This window comes from Siphateles boraxobius, unplaced genomic scaffold (assembly GCF_051911475.1).
Source record: "Siphateles boraxobius isolate OS27281-9 unplaced genomic scaffold, OSU_SipBor_1 25, whole genome shotgun sequence".
NCBI classification, from domain to species: Eukaryota; Metazoa; Chordata; class Actinopteri; order Cypriniformes; family Leuciscidae; genus Siphateles; species Siphateles boraxobius.
The window spans coordinates 2,569,656-2,594,398 of NW_027508866.1; the positions used below are offsets into that span (position 1 = coordinate 2,569,656).

A 24,743-nucleotide genomic window follows, 5' to 3' on the forward strand; every position below is an offset into this window, starting at 1 on the left:
GCCACTTGCTTTTGCACTGGACCTACGACGAAGGCTTTGCGTACGAAAGCAGAGAGGCAGACTACACACAAAACAGGTGGGAAAGAGTCATGAACTTTAAATTAATCTAGTCATCGAAAAACATCATTGATACGTTTGTTTTGTCCATATAACCAAAATGGCTGTGTAATTGGAGAAAAACACATGGAACAGATATGGCGGGCTCTAAATGTAAACAGCCGCATATAGGCTATGCCGTAGGCTTGACTTTGAACTAAAAGGCATCAGCCTCCCACCTAGGGAGGCTGTTACTAGGGCGTGCTTGTTGCGCTTGCTCTAAGCCGATGCTGCAAAAAGTCAATGAAAAGTTGTTCAAAGAAACTCCACAGAACAACAAGTATACCCGTGCTTAGCGTTTCTGCAAAAGAGCCACGGTAATTCAGTTAAGAGCGATTTAAAATGCTTTGAATCCCACTACAGCATCTACAGACCAGCGAAAAAAGTTCAATTCTGCCAAAGCATCAGCCTCTGATGCTGCAGAACGTGACGTCAAGTACTATGTGGGTTGCAGTAAATGGCCAGACTTTGAAGTTGTTGATAAAGAAAAGTAAATGCTTTGGCGGGGGCTGAGAGGTGGGGAGGACAACATGGCTAACTCCTCCATAATCAGATTGCCCTTCGGGTGATTTTTGGGCAACTCACTGAGTCTCAGCTCCAGAGAGAACTTCAGCAAGTCTAGTTTCTGACTGACTCATTCAAGCGGGCTTGAGCTTCTGAATGAGCTTTCTTCTCCGTCAGAATGAGCTTTCTTCTCTGTCAACTTCTAAGGGAAAACAATGCCTTTCATACACCAAGAAGAGCACAATTTGTTTTATCACCCAGCCTAAAAAAAGAAAAAAAAATCCTGTGGTATCACATGCAATTGCATACAGAGTCAGAGAACCCTTGAACTCATACTAAAGGTGAGAGGGCTCGCCCGGGATTTGAAGCCGGGATCTCTAGCACCCGAAGCGAGAATCATACCACTAGACCAACGAGCCTGCCTGACGCTGGATGGGGCTACTTGCGTACACTTGTACAGTCACCGAACGCTGGCCTCAAACAGAATGAGCAGGGACTAGTTTTAATAAGAGCGTTTGTCGTTAGGGAGCCGTACTCTCTGGCAGGCAGCGATTCAGAGTACATTCTGTGCAGGAAATAAACGCTTGTCATCTGACTGGCTGCTTGTTCTGAAACTGCTGGGCTCGTCCGGGATTTGAACCCGGGACCTCTCGCACCCAAAGCAAGAATCATACCCCTAGACCAACGAGCCTGACTGACAATAGATTCGGCTACTTGCGTACAGTTGTAGAGTCACTGAATGCTGGCCTCTTACAGAATGGGAAGGCACTAGATTTAATAGAAAGCGTTTGTCGTTAGGGAGCCACACTCCCTGGCAGGCAGCGATTCTGAGTTCGTTCTGTGCAAGGAAATAAGCGCTTGTCATCTGGCTGAATCTTGGCTATGTTGTAGTACAGATGAACACAAGCAGTAGTAAGCTTATAGTAGTAAGGCCTAATGGATAAGGCATCAGCCTCCGGAGCTGGAGATTGTGGGTTCAAGTCCCACCTGGGTCGTCTTTAATGGACTATATTTAAGTTGGATGTTCGACAAATTCAAGGATGGTTTGTTCAAAGCAATAATGACCGCAAGATCTGAGTTAGCATAGAACGGACAAACTTCGGATAGCTGTGGTGGGGTTTTGTGTGCGTCAGGCTGTCAGTGAATCATTCTTGCCTGCCCGTGCATGTGCCCTTTCAGGCTGAAATTACACAAAGCACTGTGCGCAAGAGGCCCAGTGGCCTAAGGGGAAAAGGCCACTTCTTGCTTTTGCACTGGACCTACGACGAAGGCTTTGCGTACGAAAGCAGAGAGGCAGACTACACACAAAACAGGTGGGAAAGAGTCATGAACTTTAAATTAATCTAGTCATCGAAAAACATCATTGATACGTTTGTTTTGTTCATATAACCAAAATGGCTGTGTAATTGGAGAAAAACACATGGAACAGAAATGGCGGGCTGTAAATGCAAACAGCCGCATATAGGCTATGCCGTAGGCTTGACTTTGAACTAAAAGGCATCAGCCTCCCACCTAGGGAGGCTGTTACTAGGGCGTGCTTGTTGCGCTTGCTCTAAGCCGATGCTGCAAAAAGTCAATGAAAAGTTGTTCAAAGAAACTCCACAGAACAACAAGTATACCCGTGCTTAGCGTTTCTGCAAAAGAGCCACGTTAATTCAGTTAAGAGCGATTTAAAATGCTTTGAATCCCACTAAAGCATCTACAGACCTGCGAAAAAAGTTCAATTTTGCCAAAGCATCAGCCTCTGATGCTGCAGAACGTGACGTCAAGTACTATGTGGGTTGCAGTAAATGGCCAGACTTTGAAGTTGTTGATAAAGAAAAGTAAATGCTTTGGCGGGGGCTGAGAGGTGGGGAGGACAACATGGCTAACTCCTCCATAATCAGATTGCCCTTCGGGTGATTTTTGGGCAACTCACTGAGTCTCAGCTCCAGAGAGAACTTCAGCAAGTCTAGTTTCTGACTGACTCATTCAAGCGGGCTTGAGCTTCTGAATGAGCTTTCTTCTCCGTCAGAATGAGCTTTCTTCTCTGTCAACTTCTAAGGGAAAACAATGCCTTTCATACACCAAGAAGAGCACAATTTGTTTTATCACCCAGCTTAAAAAAAGAAAAAAAATCCTGTGGTATCACATGCAATTGCATACAGAGTCAGAGAACCCTTGAACTCATACTGAAGGTGAGAGGGCTCGTCCGGGATTTGAAGCCGGGATCTCTGCGTACACTTGTAGAGTCACTGAATGCTGGCCTCTTACAGAATGGGAAGGCACTAGTTTTAATAGAAAGCGTTTGTCGTTAGGGAGCCACACTCCCTGGCAGGCAGCGATTCTGAGTTCGTTCTTTGCAAGGAAATAAGCGCTTGTCATCTGGCTGAATCTTGGCTATGTTGTAGTACAGATGAACACAAGCAGTAATAAGGGTTTCAAAAACATGACAGTTTTGAGTTTGGCTCAGTGCTGCAAAAGGAAGGATCCAACCTTGTTACTCTAGCTGCTTGGTCTGAAATCCCCGGGCTCGTCCGGGATTTGAACCCGGGACCTCTCGCACCCAAAGCGAGAATCATACCCCTAGACCAACGAGCCTCTTTTACATTAAGTCTTTCGGGAGGGCGCCACAAAATCAGTGAAGCCCATCTCAAAGACGGAACACGACCTGGCGTCGAGATACGAAAGTGTAGCTGTTTGAGCGTTAGAAACCCCTTGAAGCCAAATTACTGATCAAAGGAAAAAGAACTCCAGACAAGGCCCAGTGGCCTAATGGATAAGGCATCAGCCTCCGGAGCTGGAGATTGTGAGTTCAAGTCCCACCTGGGTCGTCTTTAATGGGCTATATTTAAGTTGGATGTTCGACAAATTCAAGGATGGTTTGTTCAAAGCAATAATGACCGCAAGATCTGAGTTAGCATAGAACGGACAAACTTCGGATAGCTGTGGTGGGGTTTTGTGTGCGTCAGACTGTCAGTGAATCATTCTTGCCTGCCCGTGCATGTGCCCTTTCAGGCTGAAATTACACAAAGCACTGTGCGGAAAAGGCCACTTGCTTTTGCACTGGACCTACGACGAAGGCTTTGCGTACGAAAGCAGAGAGGCAGACTACACACAAAACAGGTGGGAAAGAGTCATGAACTTTAAATTAATCTAGTCATCGAAAAACATCATTGATACGTTTGTTTTGTCCATATAACCAAAATGGCTGTGTAATTGGAGAAAAACACATGGAACAGATATGGCGGGCTCTAAATGTAAACAGCCGCATATAGGCTATGCCGTAGGCTTGACTTTGAACTAAAAGGCATCAGCCTCCCACCTAGGGAGGCTGTTACTAGGGCGTGCTTGTTGCGCTTGCTCTAAGCCGATGCTGCAAAAAGTCAATGAAAAGTTGTTCAAAGAAACTCCACAGAACAACAAGTATACCCGTGCTTAGCGTTTCTGCAAAAGAGCCACGGTAATTCAGTTAAGAGCGATTTAAAATGCTTTGAATCCCACTACAGCATCTACAGACCAGCGAAAAAAGTTCAATTCTGCCAAAGCATCAGCCTCTGATGCTGCAGAACGTGACGTCAAGTACTATGTGGGTTGCAGTAAATGGCCAGACTTTGAAGTTGTTGATAAAGAAAAGTAAATGCTTTGGCGGGGGCTGAGAGGTGGGGAGGACAACATGGCTAACTCCTCCATAATCAGATTGCCCTTCGGGTGATTTTTGGGCAACTCACTGAGTCTCAGCTCCAGAGAGAACTTCAGCAAGTCTAGTTTCTGACTGACTCATTCAAGCGGGCTTGAGCTTCTGAATGAGCTTTCTTCTCCGTCAGAATGAGCTTTCTTCTCTGTCAACTTCTAAGGGAAAACAATGCCTTTCATACACCAAGAAGAGCACAATTTGTTTTATCACCCAGCCTAAAAAAAGAAAAAAAAATCCTGTGGTATCACATGCAATTGCATACAGAGTCAGAGAACCCTTGAACTCATACTAAAGGTGAGAGGGCTCGCCCGGGATTTGAAGCCGGGATCTCTAGCACCCGAAGCGAGAATCATACCACTAGACCAACGAGCCTGCCTGACGCTGGATGGGGCTACTTGCGTACACTTGTACAGTCACCGAACGCTGGCCTCAAACAGAATGAGCAGGGACTAGTTTTAATAAGAGCGTTTGTCGTTAGGGAGCCGTACTCTCTGGCAGGCAGCGATTCAGAGTACATTCTGTGCAGGAAATAAACGCTTGTCATCTGACTGGCTGCTTGTTCTGAAACTGCTGGGCTCGTCCGGGATTTGAACCCGGGACCTCTCGCACCCAAAGCAAGAATCATACCCCTAGACCAACGAGCCTGACTTACAATAGATTCGGCTACTTGCGTACAGTTGTAGAGTCACTGAATGCTGGCCTCTTACAGAATGGGAAGGCACTAGATTTAATAGAAAGCGTTTGTCGTTAGGGAGCCACACTCCCTGGCAGGCAGCGATTCTGAGTTCGTTCTGTGCAAGGAAATAAGCGCTTGTCATCTGGCTGAATCTTGGCTATGTTGTAGTACAGATGAACACAAGCAGTAGTAAGCTTATAGTAGTAAGGCCTAATGGATAAGGCATCAGCCTCCGGAGCTGGAGATTGTGGGTTCAAGTCCCACCTGGGTCGTCTTTAATGGACTATATTTAAGTTGGATGTTCGACAAATTCAAGGATGGTTTGTTCAAAGCAATAATGACCGCAAGATCTGAGTTAGCATAGAACGGACAAACTTCGGATAGCTGTGGTGGGGTTTTGTGTGCGTCAGGCTGTCAGTGAATCATTCTTGCCTGCCCGTGCATGTGCCCTTTCAGGCTGAAATTACACAAAGCACTGTGCGCAAGAGGCCCAGTGGCCTAAGGGGAAAAGGCCACTTCTTGCTTTTGCACTGGACCTACGACGAAGGCTTTGCGTACGAAAGCAGAGAGGCAGACTACACACAAAACAGGTGGGAAAGAGTCATGAACTTTAAATTAATCTAGTCATCGAAAAACATCATTGATACGTTTGTTTTGTTCATATAACCAAAATGGCTGTGTAATTGGAGAAAAACACATGGAACAGAAATGGCGGGCTGTAAATGCAAACAGCCGCATATAGGCTATGCCGTAGGCTTGACTTTGAACTAAAAGGCATCAGCCTCCCACCTAGGGAGGCTGTTACTAGGGCGTGCTTGTTGCGCTTGCTCTAAGCCGATGCTGCAAAAAGTCAATGAAAAGTTGTTCAAAGAAACTCCACAGAACAACAAGTATACCCGTGCTTAGCGTTTCTGCAAAAGAGCCACGTTAATTCAGTTAAGAGCGATTTAAAATGCTTTGAATCCCACTAAAGCATCTACAGACCTGCGAAAAAAGTTCAATTTTGCCAAAGCATCAGCCTCTGATGCTGCAGAACGTGACGTCAAGTACTATGTGGGTTGCAGTAAATGGCCAGACTTTGAAGTTGTTGATAAAGAAAAGTAAATGCTTTGGCGGGGGCTGAGAGGTGGGGAGGACAACATGGCTAACTCCTCCATAATCAGATTGCCCTTCGGGTGATTTTTGGGCAACTCACTGAGTCTCAGCTCCAGAGAGAACTTCAGCAAGTCTAGTTTCTGACTGACTCATTCAAGCGGGCTTGAGCTTCTGAATGAGCTTTCTTCTCCGTCAGAATGAGCTTTCTTCTCTGTCAACTTCTAAGGGAAAACAATGCCTTTCATACACCAAGAAGAGCACAATTTGTTTTATCACCCAGCTTAAAAAAAGAAAAAAAATCCTGTGGTATCACATGCAATTGCATACAGAGTCAGAGAACCCTTGAACTCATACTGAAGGTGAGAGGGCTCGTCCGGGATTTGAAGCCGGGATCTCTGCGTACACTTGTAGAGTCACTGAATGCTGGCCTCTTACAGAATGGGAAGGCACTAGTTTTAATAGAAAGCGTTTGTCGTTAGGGAGCCACACTCCCTGGCAGGCAGCGATTCTGAGTTCGTTCTTTGCAAGGAAATAAGCGCTTGTCATCTGGCTGAATCTTGGCTATGTTGTAGTACAGATGAACACAAGCAGTAATAAGGGTTTCAAAAACATGACAGTTTTGAGTTTGGCTCAGTGCTGCAAAAGGAAGGATCCAACCTTGTTACTCTAGCTGCTTGGTCTGAAATCCCCGGGCTCGTCCGGGATTTGAACCCGGGACCTCTCGCACCCAAAGCGAGAATCATACCCCTAGACCAACGAGCCTCTTTTACATTAAGTCTTTCGGGAGGGCGCCACAAAATCAGTGAAGCCCATCTCAAAGACGGAACACGACCTGGCGTCGAGATACGAAAGTGTAGCTGTTTGAGCGTTAGAAACCCCTTGAAGCCAAATTACTGATCAAAGGAAAAAGAACTCCAGACAAGGCCCAGTGGCCTAATGGATAAGGCATCAGCCTCCGGAGCTGGAGATTGTGAGTTCAAGTCCCACCTGGGTCGTCTTTAATGGGCTATATTTAAGTTGGATGTTCGACAAATTCAAGGATGGTTTGTTCAAAGCAATAATGACCGCAAGATCTGAGTTAGCATAGAACGGACAAACTTCGGATAGCTGTGGTGGGGTTTTGTGTGCGTCAGACTGTCAGTGAATCATTCTTGCCTGCCCGTGCATGTGCCCTTTCAGGCTGAAATTACACAAAGCACTGTGCGGAAAAGGCCACTTGCTTTTGCACTGGACCTACGACGAAGGCTTTGCGTACGAAAGCAGAGAGGCAGACTACACACAAAACAGGTGGGAAAGAGTCATGAACTTTAAATTAATCTAGTCATCGAAAAACATCATTGATACGTTTGTTTTGTCCATATAACCAAAATGGCTGTGTAATTGGAGAAAAACACATGGAACAGATATGGCGGGCTCTAAATGTAAACAGCCGCATATAGGCTATGCCGTAGGCTTGACTTTGAACTAAAAGGCATCAGCCTCCCACCTAGGGAGGCTGTTACTAGGGCGTGCTTGTTGCGCTTGCTCTAAGCCGATGCTGCAAAAAGTCAATGAAAAGTTGTTCAAAGAAACTCCACAGAACAACAAGTATACCCGTGCTTAGCGTTTCTGCAAAAGAGCCACGGTAATTCAGTTAAGAGCGATTTAAAATGCTTTGAATCCCACTACAGCATCTACAGACCAGCGAAAAAAGTTCAATTCTGCCAAAGCATCAGCCTCTGATGCTGCAGAACGTGACGTCAAGTACTATGTGGGTTGCAGTAAATGGCCAGACTTTGAAGTTGTTGATAAAGAAAAGTAAATGCTTTGGCGGGGGCTGAGAGGTGGGGAGGACAACATGGCTAACTCCTCCATAATCAGATTGCCCTTCGGGTGATTTTTGGGCAACTCACTGAGTCTCAGCTCCAGAGAGAACTTCAGCAAGTCTAGTTTCTGACTGACTCATTCAAGCGGGCTTGAGCTTCTGAATGAGCTTTCTTCTCCGTCAGAATGAGCTTTCTTCTCTGTCAACTTCTAAGGGAAAACAATGCCTTTCATACACCAAGAAGAGCACAATTTGTTTTATCACCCAGCCTAAAAAAAGAAAAAAAAATCCTGTGGTATCACATGCAATTGCATACAGAGTCAGAGAACCCTTGAACTCATACTAAAGGTGAGAGGGCTCGCCCGGGATTTGAAGCCGGGATCTCTAGCACCCGAAGCGAGAATCATACCACTAGACCAACGAGCCTGCCTGACGCTGGATGGGGCTACTTGCGTACACTTGTACAGTCACCGAACGCTGGCCTCAAACAGAATGAGCAGGGACTAGTTTTAATAAGAGCGTTTGTCGTTAGGGAGCCGTACTCTCTGGCAGGCAGCGATTCAGAGTACATTCTGTGCAGGAAATAAACGCTTGTCATCTGACTGGCTGCTTGTTCTGAAACTGCTGGGCTCGTCCGGGATTTGAACCCGGGACCTCTCGCACCCGAAGCGAGAATCATACCCCTAGACCAACGAGCCTGACTGACAATAGATTCGGCTACTTGCGTACAGTTGTAGAGTCACTGAATGCTGGCCTCTTACAGAATGGGAAGGCACTAGTTTTAATAGAAAGCGTTTGTCGTTAGGGAGCCACACTCCCTGGCAGGCAGCGATTCTGAGTTCGTTCTGTGCAAGGAAATAAGCGCTTGTCATCTGGCTGAATCTTGGCTATGTTGTAGTACAGATGAACACAAGCAGTAGTAAGCTTATAGTAGTAAGGCCTAATGGATAAGGCATCAGCCTCCGGAGCTGGAGATTGTGGGTTCAAGTCCCACCTGGGTCGTCTTTAATGGACTATATTTAAGTTGGATGTTCGACAAATTCAAGGATGGTTTGTTCAAAGCAATAATGACCGCAAGATCTGAGTTAGCATAGAACGGACAAACTTCGGATAGCTGTGGTGGGGTTTTGTGTGCGTCAGGCTGTCAGTGAATCATTCTTGCCTGCCCGTGCATGTGCCCTTTCAGGCTGAAATTACACAAAGCACTGTGCGCAAGAGGCCCAGTGGCCTAAGGGGAAAAGGCCACTTCTTGCTTTTGCACTGGACCTACGACGAAGGCTTTGCGTACGAAAGCAGAGAGGCAGACTACACACAAAACAGGTGGGAAAGAGTCATGAACTTTAAATTAATCTAGTCATCGAAAAACATCATTGATACGTTTGTTTTGTTCATATAACCAAAATGGCTGTGTAATTGGAGAAAAACACATGGAACAGAAATGGCGGGCTGTAAATGCAAACAGCCGCATATAGGCTATGCCGTAGGCTTGACTTTGAACTAAAAGGCATCAGCCTCCCACCTAGGGAGGCTGTTACTAGGGCGTGCTTGTTGCGCTTGCTCTAAGCCGATGCTGCAAAAAGTCAATGAAAAGTTGTTCAAAGAAACTCCACAGAACAACAAGTATACCCGTGCTTAGCGTTTCTGCAAAAGAGCCACGTTAATTCAGTTAAGAGCGATTTAAAATGCTTTGAATCCCACTAAAGCATCTACAGACCTGCGAAAAAAGTTCAATTTTGCCAAAGCATCAGCCTCTGATGCTGCAGAACGTGACGTCAAGTACTATGTGGGTTGCAGTAAATGGCCAGACTATGAAGTTGTTGATAAAGAAAAGTAAATGCTTTGGCGGGGGCTGAGAGGTGGGGAGGACAACATGTCTAACTCCTCCATAATCAGATTGCCCTTCGGGTGATTTTTGGGCAACTCACTGAGTCTCAGCTCCAGAGAGAACTTCAGCAAGTCTAGTTTCTGACTGACTCATTCAAGCGGGCTTGAGCTTCTGAATGAGCTTTCTTCTCCGTCAGAATGAGCTTTCTTCTCTGTCAACTTCTAAGGGAAAACAATGCCTTTCATACACCAAGAAGAGCACAATTTGTTTTATCACCCAGCTTAAAAAAAGAAAAAAAAATCCTGTGGTATCACATGCAATTGCATACAGAGTCAGAGAACCCTTGAACTCATACTAAAGGTGAGAGGGCTCGTCCGGGAAAAGGCCACTTCTTGCTTTTGCACTGGACCTACGACGAAGGCTTTGCGTACGAAAGCAGAGAGGCAGACTACACACAAAACAGGTGGGAAAGAGTCATGAACTTTAAATTAATCTAGTCATCGCTAAACATCATTGATACGTTTGTTTTGTCCATATAACCAAAATGGCTGTGTAATTGGAGAAAAATACATGGAACAGAAATGGCGGGCTCTAAATGTAAACAGCTGCATATAGAATATGCCGTAGGCTTGACTTTGAACTAAAAGGCATCAGCCTCCCACCTAGGGAGGCTGTTACTAGGGCGTGCTTGTTGCGCTTTTTCTAAGCCGATGCTGCAAAAAGTGAATTCAAAGTTGTTCAAAGAAGATGGGGCTACTTGCGTACACTTGTACAGTCACCGAACGTTGGCCTCAAACAGAATGAGCAGGCACTAGTTTTGATAAGAGCGTTTGTCGTTAGGGAGCCGTACTCTCTGGCAGGCAGCGATTCAGAGTACGTTCTGTGCAAGAAATAAACGCTTGTCATCTGACTGGCTGCTTGTTCTGAATCTGCTGGGCTCGTCCGGGATTTGAACCCAGGACCTCTCGCACCCAAAGCAAGAATCATACCCCTAGACCAACGAGCCTGACTGACAATAGATTCGACTACTTGCGTACACTTGTAGAGTCACTGAATGCTGGCCTCTTACAGAATGGGAAGGCACTAGTTCCCACTGGCGGGCTCTAAATGTAAACAGCCGCATATAGGCTATGCCGTAGGCTTGACTTTGAACTAAAAGGCACCAGCCTCCCACCTAGGGAGGCTGTTACTAGGACGTGCTTGTTGCGCTTGCTCTAAGCCGATGCTGCAAAAAGTAAATGAAAAGTTGTTCAAAGAAACTCCACAGAACAACAAGTATACCCGTTCTTAGCGTTTCTGCAAAAGAGCCACGGTAATTCAGTTAAGAGCGATTTAAAATGCTTTGAATCCCACTACAGCATCTACAGACCGGCGAAAAAAGTTCAATTTTGCCAAAGCATCAGCCTCTGATGCTGCAGAACGTGACGTCAAGTACTATGTGGGTTGCAGTAAATGGCCAGACTATGAAGTGGGTGATAAAGAAAAGTAAATGCTTTGGCGGGGCTGAGAGGTGGGGAGGACAACATGGCTATTTCCTCCATAATCAGATTGCCCTTCGGGTGATTTTTGGGCAACTCACTGAGTCTCAGCTCCAGAGAGAACTTCAGCAAGTCTAGTTTCTGACTGACTCATTCAAGCGGGCTTGAGCTTCTGAATGAGCTTTCTTCTCCGTCAGAATGAGCTTTCTTCTCTGTCAACTTCTAAGGGAAAACAATGCCTTTCATACACCAAGAAGAGCACAATTTGTTTTATCACCCAGCTTAAAAAAAGAAAAAAAATCCTGTGGTATCACATGCAATTGCATACAGAGTCAGAGAACCCTTGAACTCATACTGAAGGTGAGAGGGCTCGTCCGGGATTTGAAGCCGGGATCTCTGCGTACACTTGTAGAGTCACTGAATGCTGGCCTCTTACAGAATGGGAAGGCACTAGTTTTAATAGAAAGCGTTTGTCGTTAGGGAGCCACACTCCCTGGCAGGCAGCGATTCTGAGTTCGTTCTTTGCAAGGAAATAAGCGCTTGTCATCTGGCTGAATCTTGGCTATGTTGTAGTACAGATGAACACAAGCAGTAGTAAGGGTTTCAAAAACATGACAGTTTTGAGTTTGGCTCAGTGCTGCAAAAGGAAGGATCCAACCTTGTTGCTCTAGCTGCTTGGTCTGAAATCCCCGGGCTCATCCGGGATTTGAACCCGGGACCTCTCGCACCCAAAGCGAGAATCATACCCCTAGACCAACGAGCCTCTTTTACATTAAGTCTTTCGGGAGGGCGCCACAAATTCAGTGAAGCCCATCTCAAAGACGGAACACGACCCGGCGTCGAGATACGAAAGTGTAGCTGTTTGAGCGTTAGAAACCCTTTGAAGCCAAATTACAGATCAAAGGAAAAAGAACTCCATACAAGGCCCAGTGGCCTAATGGATAAGGCATCAGCCTCCGGAGCTGGAGATTGTGAGTTCAAGTCCCACCTGGGTTGCTTTAATGGGCTATATTTAAGTTGGATGTTCGACAAATTCAAGGATGGTTTGTTCAAAGCAATAATGACCGCAAGATCTGAGTTAGCATAGAACGGACAAACTTCGGATAGCTGTGGTGGGGTTTTGTGTGCGTCAGACTGTCAGTGAATCATTCTTGCCTGCCCGTGCATGTGCCCTTTCAGGCTGAAATTACACAAAGCACTGTGCGCAAGAGGCCCAGTGGCCTAAGGGGAAAAGGCCACTTCTTGCTTTTGCACTGGACCTACGACGAAGGCTTTGCGTACGAAAGCAGAGAGGCAGACTACACACAAAACAGGTGGGAAAGAGTCATGAACTTTAAATTAATCTAGTCATCGAAAAACATCATTGATACGTTTGTTTTGTCCATATAACCAAAATGGCTGTGTAATTGGAGAAAAACACATGGAACAGAAATGGCGGGCTCTAAATGTAAACAGCCGCATATAGGCTATGCCGTAGGCTTGACTTTGAACTAAAAGGCATCAGCCCTCCACCTAGGTAGGCTGTTACTAGGGCGTGCTTGTTGCGTTTGCTCTAAGCCGATGCTGCAAAAAGTCAATGAAAAGTTGTTCAAAGAAACTCCACAGAACAACAAGTATACCCGTGCTTAGCGTTTCTGCAAAAGAGCCACGGTAATTCAGTTAAGAGCTATTTAAAATGCTTTGAATCCCACTACAGCATCTACAGACCTGCGAAAAAAGTTCAATTTTGCCAAAGCATCAGCCTCTGATGCTGCAGAACGTGACGTCAAGTACTATGTGGGTTGCAGTAAATGGCCAGACTATGAAGTTGTTGATAAAGAAAAGTAAATGCTTTGGCGGGGGCTGAGAGGTGGGGAGGACAACATGGCTAACTCCTCCATAATCAGATTGCCCTTCGGGTGATTTTTGGGCAACTCACTGAGTCTCAGCTCCAGAGAGAACTTCAGCAAGTCTAGTTTCTGACTGACTCATTCAAGCGGGCTTGAGCTTCTGAATGAGCTTACTTCTCCGTCAGAATGAGCTTTCTTCTCTGTCAACTTCTAAGGGAAAACAATGCCTTTCATACACCAAGAAGAGCACAATTTGTTTTATCACCCAGCTTAAAAAAAGAAAAAAAAAATCCTGTGGTATCACATGCAATTGCATACAGAGTCAGAGAACCCTTGAACTCATACTAAAGGTGAGAGGGCTCGTCCGGGATTTGAAGCCGAGATCTCTAGCACCCGAAGCGAGAATCATACCACTAGACCGCCTGACGCTGGATGGGGCTACTTGCGTACACTTGTACAGTCACCGAACGCTGGCCTCAAACAGAATGAGCAGGGACTAGGTTTAATAAGAGCGTTTGTCGTTAGGGAGCCGTACTCTCTGGCAGGCAGCGATTCAGAGTACATTCTGTGCAGGAAATAAACGCTTGTCATCTGACTGGCTGCTTGTTCTGAAACTGCTGGGCTCGTCCGGGATTTGAACCCGGGACCTCTCGCACCCGAAGCGAGAATCATACCCCTAGACCAACGAGCCTGACTGACAATAGATTCGGCTACTTGCGTACAGTTGTAGAGTCACTGAATGCTGGCCTCTTACAGAATGGGAAGGCATTAGTTTTAATAGAAAGCGTTTGTCGTTACGGAGCCACACTCCCTGGCAGGCAGCGATTCTGAGTTCGTTCTGTGCAAGGAAATAAGCGCTTGTCATCTGGCTGAATCTTGGCTATGTTGTAGTACAGATTAACACAAGCAGTAGTAAGCTTATAGTAGTAAGGCCTAATGGATAAGGCATCAGCCTCCGGAGCTGGAGATTGTGGGTTCAAGTCCCACCTGGGTCGTCTTTAATGGGCTATATTTAAGTTGGATGTTCGACAAATTCAAGGATGGTTTGTTCAAAGCAATAATGACCGCAAGATCTGAGTTAGCATAGAACGGACAAACTTCGGATAGCTGTGGTGGGGTTTTGTGTGCGTCAGACTGTCAGTGAATCATTCTTGCCTGCCCGTGCATGTGCCCTTTCAGGCTGAAATTACACAAAGCACTGTGCGCAAGAGGCCCAGTGGCCTAAGGGGAAAAGGCCACTTCTTGCTTTTGCACTGGACCTACGACGACGGCTTTGCGTACGAAAGCAGAGAGGCAGACTACACACAAAACAGGTGGGAAAGAGTCATGAACTTTAAATTAATCTAGTCATCGAAAAACATCATTGATACGTTTGTTTTGTCCATATAACCAAAATGGCTGTGTAATTGGAGAAAAACACATGGAACAGAAATGGCGGGCTCTAAATGTAAACAGCCGCATATAGGCTATGCCGTAGGCTTGACTTTGAACTAAAAGGCATCAGCCCTCCACCTAGGGAGGCTGTTACTAGGGCGTGCTTGTTGCGCTTGCTCTAAGCCGATGCTGCAAAAAGTCAATGAAAAGTTGTTCAAAGAAACTCCACAGAACAACAAGTATACCCGTGCTTAGCGTTTCTGCAAAAGAGCCACGGTAATTCAGTTAAGAGCGATTTAAAATGCTTTGAATCCCACTACAGCATCTACAGACCTGCGAAAAAAGTTCAATTTTGCCAAAGCATCAGCCTCTGATGCTGCAGAACGTGACGTCAAGTACTATGTGGGTTGCAGTAAATGGCCAGACTATGAAGTTGTTGATAAAGAAAAGTAAATGCTTTGGCGGGGGCTGAGAGGTGGGGAGGACAACATGGCAAACTCCTCCATAATCAGATTGCCCTTCGGGTGATTTTTGGGCAACTCACTGAGTCTCAGCTCCAGAGAGAACTTCAGCAAGTCTAGTTTCTGACTGACACATTCAAGCGGGCTTGAGCTTCTGAATGAGCTTTCTTCTCCGTCAGAATGAGCTTTCTTCTCTGTCAACTTCTAAGGGAAAACAATGCCTTTCATACACCAAGAAGAGCACAATTTGTTTTATCACCCAGCTTAAAAAAAGAAAATAAAATCCTGTGGTATCACATGCAATTGCATACAGAGTCAGAGAACCCTTGAACTCATACTAAAGGGGAGAGGGCTCGCCCGGGATTTGAAGCCGGGATCTCTAGCACCCGAAGCGAGAATCATACCACTAGACCAACGAGCCTGCCTGATGCTGGATGGGGCTACTTGCGTACACTTGTACAGTCACCGAACGCTGGCCTCAAACAGAATGAGCAGGGACTAGATTTAATAAGAGCGTTTGTCTTTAGGGAGCCGTACTCTCTGGCAGGCAGCGATTCAGAGTACATTCTGTGCAGGAAATAAACGCTTATCATCTGACTGGCTGCTTGTTCTGAAACTGCTGGGCTCGTCCGGGATTTGAACCCGGGACCTCTCGCACCCGAAGCGAGAATCATACCCCTAGACCAACGAGCCTGACTGACAATAGATTCGGCTACTTGCGTACAGTTGTAGAGTCACTGAATGCTGGCCTCTTACAGAATGGGAAGGCACTAGTTTTAATAGAAAGCGTTTGTCGTTAGGGAGCCACACTCCCTGGCAGGCAGCGATTCTGAGTTCGTTCTGTGCAAGGAAATAAGCGCTTGTCATCTGGCTGAATCTTGGCTATGTTGTAGTACAGATGAACACAAGCAGTAGTAAGCTTATAGTAGTAAGGCCTAATGGATAAGGCATCAGCCTCCGGAGCTGGAGATTGTGGGTTCAAGTCCCACCTGGGTCGTCTTTAATGGGCTATATTTAAGTTGGATGTTCGACAAATTCAAGGATGGTTTGTTCAAAGCAATAATGACCGCAAGATCTGAGTTAGCATAGAACGGACAAACTTCGGATAGCTGTGGTGGGGTTTTGTGTGCGTCAGACTGTCAGTGAATCATTCTTGCCTGCCCGTGCATGTGCCCTTTCAGGCTGAAATTACACAAAGCACTGTGCGCAAGAGGCCCAGTGGCCTAAGGGGAAAAGGCCACTTCTTGCTTTTGCACTGGACCTACGACGAAGGCTTTGCGTACGAAAGCAGAGAGGCAGACTACACACAAAACAGGTGGGAAAGAGTCATGAACTTTAAATTAATCTAGTCATCGAAAAACATCATTGATACGTTTGTTTTGTCCATATAACCAAAATGGCTGTGTAATTGGAGAAAAACACATGGAACAGAAATGGCGGGCTCTAAATGTAAACAGCCGCATATAGGCTATGCCGTAGGCTTGACTTTGAACTAAAAGGCATCAGCCTCCCACCTAGAGAGGCTGTTACTAGGGCGTGCTTGTTGCGCTTGCTCTAAGCCGATGCTGCAAAAAGTCAATGAAAAGTTGTTCAAAGAAACTCCACAGGACAACAAGTATACCCGTGTTTAGCGTTTCTGCAAAAGAGCCACGGTAATTCAGTTAAGAGCGATTTAAAATGCTTTGAATCCCACTACAGCATCTACAGACCTGCGAAAAAAGTTCAATTTTGCCAAAGCATCAGCCTCTGATGCTGCAGAACGTGACGTCAAGTACTATGTGGGTTGCAGTAAATGGCCAGACTATGAAGTTGTTGATAAAGAAAAGTAAATGCTTTGGCGGGGGCTGAGAGGTGGGGAGGACAACATGGCTAACTCCTCCATAATCAGATTGCCCTTCGGGTGATTTTTGGGCAACTCACTGAGTCTCAGCTCCAGAGAGAACTTCAGCAAGTCTAGTTTCTGACTGACTCATTCAAGCGGGCTTGAGCTTCTGAATGAGCTTTCTTCTCCGTCAGAATGAGCTTTCTTCTCTGTCAACTTCTAAGGGAAAACAATGCCTTTCATACACCAAGAAGAGCACAATGTGTTTTATCACCCAGCTTAAAAAAAGAAAAAAAAAATCCTGTGGTATCACATGCAATTGCATACAGAGTCAGAGAACCCTTGAACTCATACTAAAGGTGAGAGGGCTCGTCCGGGATTTGAAGCCGGGATCTCTAGCACCCGAAGCGAGAATCATACCACTAGACCAACGAGCCTGCCTGACGCTGGATGGGGCTACTTGCGTACACTTGTACAGTCACCGAACGCTGGCCTCAAACAGAATGAGCAGGGACTAGTTTTAATAAGAGCGTTTGTCGTTAGGGAGCCGTACTCTCTGGCAGGCAGCGATTCAGAGTACATTCTGTGCAGGAAATAAACGCTTGTCATCTGACTGTGTTGTAGTACAGATGAACACAAGCAGTAGTAAGGGTTTCAAAAACATGACAGTTTTGAGTTTGGCTCAGTGCTGCAAAAGGAAGGATCCAACCTTGTTGCTCTAGCTGCTTGGTCTGAAATCCCCGGGCTCGTCCGGGATTTGAACCCGGGACCTCTCGCACCCAAAGCGAGAATCATACCCCTAGACCAACGAGCCTCTTTTACCTTAAGTCTTTCGGGAGGGCGCCACAAATTCAGTGAAGCCCATCTCAAAGACGGAACACGACCTGGCGTCGAGATACGAAAGTGTAGCTGTTTGAGCGTTAGAAACCCCTTGAAGCCAAATTACTGATCAAAGGAAAAAGAACTCCAGACAAGGCCCAGTGGCCTAATGGATAAGGCATCAGCCTCCGGAGCTGGAGATTGTGAGTTCAAGTCCCACCTGGGTCGTCTTTAATGGGCTATATTTAAGTTGGATGTTCGACAAATTCAAGGATGGTTTGTTCAAAGCAATAATGACCGCAAGATCTGAGTTAGCATAGAACGGACAAACTTCGGATAGCTGTGGTGGGGTTTTGTGTGCGTCAGACTGTCAGTGAATCATTCTTGCCTGCCCGTGCATGTGCCCTTTCAGGCTGAAATTACACAAAGCACTGTGCGCAAGAGGCCCAGTGGCCTAAGGGGAAAAGGCCACTTCTTGCTTTTGCACTGGACCTACGACGAAGGCTTTGCGTACGAAAGCAGAGAGGCAGACTACACACAAAACAGGTGGGAAAGAGTCATGAACTTGAAAAACATCATTGATACGTTTGTTTTGTCCATATAACCAAAATGGCTGTGTAATTGGAGAAAAACACATGGAACAGAAATGGCGGGCTCTAAATGTAAACAGCCGCATATAGGCTATGCCGTAGGCTTGACTTTGAACTAAAAGGCATCAGCCTCCCACCTAGGGAGGCTGTTACTAGGGCGTGCTTGTTGCGCTTGCTCTAAGCCGATGCTGCAAAAAGTCAATGAAAAGTTGTTCAAAGAAACTCCACAGAACAACAAGTATACCCGTGTTTAGCGTTTCTGCAAAACCGCCACGGTAATTCAGTTAAGAGCGATTTAAAATGCTTTGAATCCCACTACAGCATCTACAGACCTGCGAAAAAAGTTCAATTTTGCCAAAGCATCAGCCTCTGATGCTGCAGAACGTGACGTCAAGTACTATGTGGGTTGCAGTAAATGGCCAGACTATGAAGTTGTTGATAAAGAAAAGTAAATGCTTTGGCAGGGGCTGAGAGGTGGGGAGGACAACATGGCTAACTCCTCCATAATCAGATTGCCCTTCGGGTGATTTTTGGGCAACTCACTGAGTCTCAGCTCCAGAGAGAACTTCAGCAAGTCTAGTTTCTGACGGACTCATTCAAGCGGGCTTGAGCTTCTGAATGAGCTTTCTTCTCCGTCAGAATGAGCTTTCTTCTCTGTCAACTTCTAAGGGAAAACAATGCCTTTCATACACCAAGAAGAGCACAATTTGTTTTATCACCCAGCTTAAAAAAAGAAAAAAAAAATCCTGTGGTATCACATGCAATTGCATACAGAGTCAGAGAACCCTTGAACTCATACTAAAGGTGAGAGGGCTCGTCCGGGATTTGAAGCCGGGATCTCTAGCACCCGAAGCGAGAATCATACCACTAGACCAACGAGCCTGCCTGACGCTGGATGGGGCTACTTGCGTACACTTGTACAGTCACCGAACGCTGGCCTCAAACAGAATGAGCAGGGACTAGTTTTAATAAGAGCGTTTGTCGTTAGGGAGCTGTACTCTCTGGCAGGCAGCGATTCAGAGTACATTCTGTGCAGGAAATAAACGCTTGTCATCTGACTGGCTGCTTGTTCTGAAACTGCTGGGCTCGTCCGGGATTTGAACCCGGGATCTCTCGCACCCGAAGCGAGAATCATACCCCTAGACCAACGAGCCTGACTGGCAATAGATTTGGCTACTTGCGTACAGTTGTAGAGTCACTGAATGCTGGCCTCTTACAGAATGGGAAGGCACTAGTTTTAATAGAAAGCGTTTGTCGTTAGGGAGCCACACTCCCTGGCAGGCAGCGATTCTGAGTTCGTTCTGTGCAAGGAAATAAGCGCTTGTCATCTGGCTGAATCTTGGCTATGTTGTAGTACAGATGAACACAAGCAGTAGTAAGGGTTTCAAATACATGACAGTTTTGAGTTTGGCTCAGTGCTGCAAAAGGAAGGATCCAACCTTGTTGCTCTAGCTGCTTGGTCTGAAATCCCCGGGCTCGTCCGTTATTTGAACCCGGGACCTCTCGCACCCAAAGCGAGATTCATACCCCTAGACCAACGAGCCTCTTTTACATTAAGTCTTTCGGGAGGGCGCCACAAATTCAGTGAAGCCCATCTCAAAGACGGAACACGACCTGGCGTCGAGATACGAAAGTGTAGTTGTTTGAGCGTTAGAAACCCCTTGAGGCCAAATTACTGATCAAAGGAAAAAGAACTCCAGACAAGGCCCAGTGGCCTAATGGATAAGGCATCAGCCTCCGGAGCTGGAGATTGTGAGTTCAAGTCCCACCTGGGTAGTCTTTAATGGGCTATATTTAAGTTGGATGTTTGACAAATTCAAGGATGGTTTGTTCAAAGCAATAATGACCGCAAGATCTGAGTTAGCATAGAACGGACAAACTTCGGATAGCTGTGGTGGGGTTTTGTGTGCGTCAGACTGTCAGTGAATCATTCTTGCCTGCCCGTGCATGTGCCCTTTCAGGCTGAAATTACACAAAGCACTGTGCGCAAGAGGCCCAGTGGCCTAAGGGGAAAAGGCCCCTTCTTGCTTTTGCACTGGACCTACGACGAAGGCTTTGCGTACGAAAGCAGAGAGGCAGACTACACACAAAACAGGTGGGAAAGAGTCATGAACTTTAAATTAATCTAGTCATCGAAAAACATCATTCATACGTTTGTTTTGTCCATATAACCAAAATGGCTGTGTAATTGGAGAAAAACACATGGAACAGAAATGGCGGGCTCTAAATGTAAACAGCCGCATATAGGCTATGCCGTAGGCTTGACTTTGAACTAAAAGGCATCAGCCTCCCACCTAGGGAGGCTGTTACTAGGGCGTGCTTGTTGCGCTTGCTCTAAGCCGATGCTGCAAAAAGTCAATGAAAAGTTGTTCAAAGAAACTCCACAGAACAACAAGTATACCCGTGCTTAGCGTTTCTGCAAAAGAGCCACGGTAATTCAGTTAAGAGCGATTTAAAATGCTTTGAATCCCACTACAGCATCTACAGACCTGCGAAAAAAGTTCAATTTTGCCAAAGCATCAGCCTCTCATGCTGCAGAACGTGACGTCAAGTACTATGTGGGTTCATCGGGAGGGAGAGGCGAAGAATGAAAATAAAACTTAGTAAAGAAAGGAAAAGAAAAGAAACGCGGTGTAAAGCTCCCTAAGGAGCCATGGGACCGGAAACCTCTCACAGGGAAAGTGCTCTCTTAGAAACTTGTCAGTCTCTTATAGAGAGGAGGGGTTCACGCCTGCTTCGCGTATGTGAACCAATCATCTTAGAGCATCTCCAGCGGGAAAAGTTCTTCTTTGTCTTGTCAGGATAATTTAAGATGGTATAACATTTTGTCATTTCTAGCCAGAAAGATTGTACACACAGAACAATACATTTTACTGTAATATCCTATGTATGACTTGTTTAGTCAAAACAAGACGGTCAAACAGGTACCAAGAATGGCCGGAAAGAGTAGAAGAAACATAAAGTTACATTCATATGCAGAATTACACACATTTAATGTTCACTCACATGACTATAAAGCCATAATACCAGCTACTATGACCTAGGAAAGATCAAATTCATGTTTATACATTTCTTAAGTGGTTATACTTATAGAAAATATAAGATTGCAGAGTCTATTCCTCTTTCTTTATCAGAATTCAAGTGGGAGCTGTGATTCCCTTGGAATTCCTTTTGGGGGTCATAAAGTTTTATGACCTAGCAAGAGGGAGAGTTACAGAAGATGATACTGTTAGGTAATCTTTCTTTAGAAATACACTTAAGATTTGAAGTTACAGACCAGTCTCCGATTACATCTATAGAATAGGACAAAACTAATTAGATATGCATGCATACAGGAAGGTTAGATACAATTCTGTGTTATATACATTAAGGACATTCCTATCCTAAGTTGCACACAAAGGACGTTTGTGTGCGGGTATGTGTGGTGTGTGTGTGTGTGTATCCTTAGGGTATATTGTCCATCCCTGGTGTGCACCACGTGAGGGTTTGAGAACAACGGGGACCTGTTTCTTGATTGCGCAATGCGTCATAAATGGAGTTAATCAATGACCTGCTGGCAGACATTGGGGCACCATTTCACATGATTCAAGGTTTTGTGAATTAAACATATATGTGTTCATATTTGTTCAGTAGTGAAAGGAAAACAGGATTCGGTCAGTCGCTACATATTCCCCCTTTTCGTCGGATGAAGTCCCTGTGTGAACATCATCGGACGACAATCATCACAATGGCCGACTGGCAGGTGAATCCTGATGGTCATGTAGCAGGTGGACCATGGTAGTAGGGTAGCAGGTGGAACCTGATGGTAGGATGGCAGGTGGATCTTAAAGCTGAGGATTCAGCTCGATGAGGTTTGGCGTGGTCTCTGACTTGGCACCCCTTTCCGGGGATTCCGTCTGAGACCTTCAGGCACGGCTTTCGTGAGTTCGGCTGTGTCGCATCTGGTGGAGTCTTCTGTACAGAATGAATGCCACTCATAGTGTCAGAGTGTGGCTGATTACCTGTAGAGATGCACAGCACAATGTCGGCTGAGGTCCTAGGACCGCAGATGAAGTGTTCAGAACGGGAAGTCGAGACAGTGCTTGGATGGCTGTGTTGACCGGAGCAATGTCAATGAATTGGGACCCCCTTTCCTCGATCCAGAGTTCCAGTTCTGGATCTAAGGTGAAGTTGTAGTTCTTGAAGGATGGGAGTTCCAGTGCTGTCTGGTACTCTTTGCTCGGAAGATGGTACAATGCCAGATCATATGCGGAGACCAGCATAGTTAGCACAAGGCTTAAGGGTTTCAACTACGGTGGGATTCTACCCGTGGCTGGGCTGTCTTTTGAGGAGTTAACCTCCCAAAGCATGTCTGTTATCAGGGCTGTAACCAGCTGAGTTTGGGCAAAGTCATTCTGGAAGACAGTAAACAGCGGTTTCATGCAGTTCCTGGTCTGATTCAGCAGGATGCTGTGAGTGTTGAGAATGACCACGTTCCTCTCAATGTCTTGCCGATGGTTTGCAAAGATGCACTCTGCGTGGTGAGTTGCTCTTTTAGCTGTGAATGTTCAGTCTGAATTTCAACCACATGCTGTTTCACAGTGGCTATGTTTGCTGTGTGGACACTTGGCATACCAGTGTCGAACAGAGTTCTGGCGGCAGCTAGGGGTCCGAGCAACGCTCCCAGGAACCGTTTTGAGTGTTAGTTGGTGCTTAAGAGTCCTGATTGTGTAACAGTCACTTTCCCAAGTTGGTTGGACATGTGTTCGACCTTGGCCTTGGCGTGAGAGAGGGAGTCCTCTGTCCATCGGGCACTTGCCCAGCCGTATTGGGCTACGGTGCTGGGGTAGTGTGCTCTGTAGGCCTTGTGGGGCTGGATGAGTCGAACATGCGCTTGATGGGTGTAGGTCCTGCAGTCGGTGATCAGGAGTCTCAGTTGTTCTCTCGGTGGCAGCTGTCCTCTGGATGGCTGACAGCACGGCATGGCGAACCACAGCAGCAACCTGTTACAGACAACAGGGAGAGAGAGAAAGAAAGGGGAGGAAAAAGCCAGCGAGGGTTGTCTTTGGTTGGACAAGGCAGTCTCTTTATTTCATGGGTGGCAAATAGGTTTAGCTTGCCTAGGCCCATGTTTTGCCACATCTTACTGCTGGCATGTCGCTTGCCTCTGTGTATTGTCAGTGGCTCTGGTGCTGTGGTTTGCAGCGCATGATGCGTCATGGACGTACATTGGCCTTAACCCCCCTTTGCGCCGTTGCATTACACGTCTTTGCGTTGTGGTGTCAGACGGTGCACAAATAGAATGTAGCTCTGTGCACGCAGCATGTGCTTGGTGTCATGCCGTGTTCTGAGTAACTGGTTGTCAGTGAGTGTAGACGGCAGTCAAGGGTTGGTTGGAGGGGTCTGAGAGGTGGTGAAGCAAAGTCTTTATTGTGTCAGAAGCCCGCATGTTCGTTATGTTTGTGTTTGTAAACAGCGGAGCTAGCATAAACTGCTGTGAGGTAGACAGTTTAGGTTGTAAAGTTCTTATGCTGTGTGTAATCACTTCAAACTTCAGGGTGGGTGGGCAGGTTTGAAGTGACCACAGCTAGTCGTTTAGTGCGCCAGGCTTGGTGAGGGTATGGGTTTGGTCATTCAAGTCTTTGTCAAGGCCCGGTTGCCTTGAGTGTCCTTTCACCTTTTTCCAGTAGACAATCATGTTGTTTTTTCTTGTGATGTAATCGCAAGCCTGGAACCGGTGTTGGTGTGCGACAGGCATGTGGTTTGAAGTCTTACAGCCATTTTGTTTCCGGTCTGGAAGTTGGTATGGGAAACTGAGTCTGGCATAGTTAAAGTCTGTGCCCATAAGGAGTTCTTTGATGTTATGCGTCGATGTGCAGCGTTATGAGGATGGCTGCTACCTCAGCATATTGTGATGACTGCGGGCCCAACTTGTATGTCGGGCCCACGGTATGTCATTTACCTACAGCATGCCCGCACCTGATTGACGGGTGCCCTCATGGTGGTAGGAACATCCATCGATGTAGGCTGTGGGCATACCTTGACACGCATTCTCTTTAAAGTACCTGTGACAGGTCAGTTGTTGTTGTTGGGGTTTTTCTACATCCACCGTCGCAGCTGGTGTGTTATCAGAGCAGTTTTGGCAGGCTGCCAGGCCGTGGCCTAGCGCAGACTTGTGATTTTGAGCATAACGTGCCTCAACATTGCACCCCTGGAGGGCCATTAACCATGTGGTTATGCATGAATTGGTGACCACGCCATCTCGGATGCACTGGCTCCAATGGGCTCCAATGTAGTTGGAGAATCTCTGGATGGCCCATACAGTGCAGAGCAGAGCTTTTTCACAGTCTGAGAATTTAGTTTCTGGTGAGAGAAGTGTCTTGCTGGCATATGTAACGACTCCTTTGTCTTGATCATGCCTTTGGTACAGGCCAGCACTGAGACAGTGGTTGGAGAACCCAGCTTCTAGATAGAACTCTTTTTGTGGGTCAGAGTAAGCCAGACATGTAGCTGTGCATAAGTGTCGTTTTAGCTCATTCAAGGTATTGTCTTTAATTTCTGTCCATACAAATGGGCAGTCAGTTTTCAGAAGGGCAGTTAGAGGTTTCGCAATGTCTGAGTAGCTTTTGCTGAGCTGCCGTGAGTAATTGCGCACCCATAGAAAGCTTGTAGCTTGAGATGTTGGTGGGTGGCTTGATGTTTTGAACAGCTTGAA

The 24,743-nt window shown here is 46.3% G+C and overlaps 15 non-coding genes across 15 annotated transcripts; 4 read left to right on the top strand and 11 right to left on the bottom strand.

Moving 5' to 3' along the window:
- Window positions 1–1,219: 1,219 nt before the first annotated feature.
- Window positions 1,220–1,291, bottom strand: trnap-ugg (transfer RNA proline (anticodon UGG)). Its single transcript has one exon. It is a non-coding gene; the product is annotated as a tRNA-Pro (tRNA).
- Window positions 1,292–3,108: 1,817 nt separating this feature from the next.
- On the bottom strand, window positions 3,109–3,180 carry trnap-ugg (transfer RNA proline (anticodon UGG)). Its single transcript has one exon. It is a non-coding gene; the product is annotated as a tRNA-Pro (tRNA).
- A 160-nt stretch (window positions 3,181–3,340) lies between these two features.
- trnar-ccg (transfer RNA arginine (anticodon CCG)) lies at window positions 3,341–3,413 on the top strand. The gene has a single exon. It is a non-coding gene; the product is annotated as a tRNA-Arg (tRNA).
- Window positions 3,414–4,848: 1,435 nt separating this feature from the next.
- On the bottom strand, window positions 4,849–4,920 carry trnap-ugg (transfer RNA proline (anticodon UGG)). Its single transcript has one exon. It is a non-coding gene; the product is annotated as a tRNA-Pro (tRNA).
- A 1,817-nt stretch (window positions 4,921–6,737) lies between these two features.
- trnap-ugg (transfer RNA proline (anticodon UGG)) lies at window positions 6,738–6,809 on the bottom strand. Its single transcript has one exon. It is a non-coding gene; the product is annotated as a tRNA-Pro (tRNA).
- A 160-nt stretch (window positions 6,810–6,969) lies between these two features.
- trnar-ccg (transfer RNA arginine (anticodon CCG)) lies at window positions 6,970–7,042 on the top strand. Its single transcript has one exon. It is a non-coding gene; the product is annotated as a tRNA-Arg (tRNA).
- A 1,435-nt stretch (window positions 7,043–8,477) lies between these two features.
- On the bottom strand, window positions 8,478–8,549 carry trnap-cgg (transfer RNA proline (anticodon CGG)). The gene has a single exon. It is a non-coding gene; the product is annotated as a tRNA-Pro (tRNA).
- Window positions 8,550–10,610: 2,061 nt separating this feature from the next.
- trnap-ugg (transfer RNA proline (anticodon UGG)) lies at window positions 10,611–10,682 on the bottom strand. The gene has a single exon. It is a non-coding gene; the product is annotated as a tRNA-Pro (tRNA).
- A 1,163-nt stretch (window positions 10,683–11,845) lies between these two features.
- Window positions 11,846–11,917, bottom strand: trnap-ugg (transfer RNA proline (anticodon UGG)). The gene has a single exon. It is a non-coding gene; the product is annotated as a tRNA-Pro (tRNA).
- A 160-nt stretch (window positions 11,918–12,077) lies between these two features.
- Window positions 12,078–12,150, top strand: trnar-ccg (transfer RNA arginine (anticodon CCG)). The gene has a single exon. It is a non-coding gene; the product is annotated as a tRNA-Arg (tRNA).
- A 1,452-nt stretch (window positions 12,151–13,602) lies between these two features.
- Window positions 13,603–13,674, bottom strand: trnap-cgg (transfer RNA proline (anticodon CGG)). The gene has a single exon. It is a non-coding gene; the product is annotated as a tRNA-Pro (tRNA).
- A 1,765-nt stretch (window positions 13,675–15,439) lies between these two features.
- On the bottom strand, window positions 15,440–15,511 carry trnap-cgg (transfer RNA proline (anticodon CGG)). The gene has a single exon. It is a non-coding gene; the product is annotated as a tRNA-Pro (tRNA).
- A 1,871-nt stretch (window positions 15,512–17,382) lies between these two features.
- Window positions 17,383–17,454, bottom strand: trnap-ugg (transfer RNA proline (anticodon UGG)). The gene has a single exon. It is a non-coding gene; the product is annotated as a tRNA-Pro (tRNA).
- A 160-nt stretch (window positions 17,455–17,614) lies between these two features.
- On the top strand, window positions 17,615–17,687 carry trnar-ccg (transfer RNA arginine (anticodon CCG)). The gene has a single exon. It is a non-coding gene; the product is annotated as a tRNA-Arg (tRNA).
- Window positions 17,688–19,131: 1,444 nt separating this feature from the next.
- Window positions 19,132–19,203, bottom strand: trnap-cgg (transfer RNA proline (anticodon CGG)). Its single transcript has one exon. It is a non-coding gene; the product is annotated as a tRNA-Pro (tRNA).
- Window positions 19,204–24,743: the final 5,540 nt, after the last annotated feature.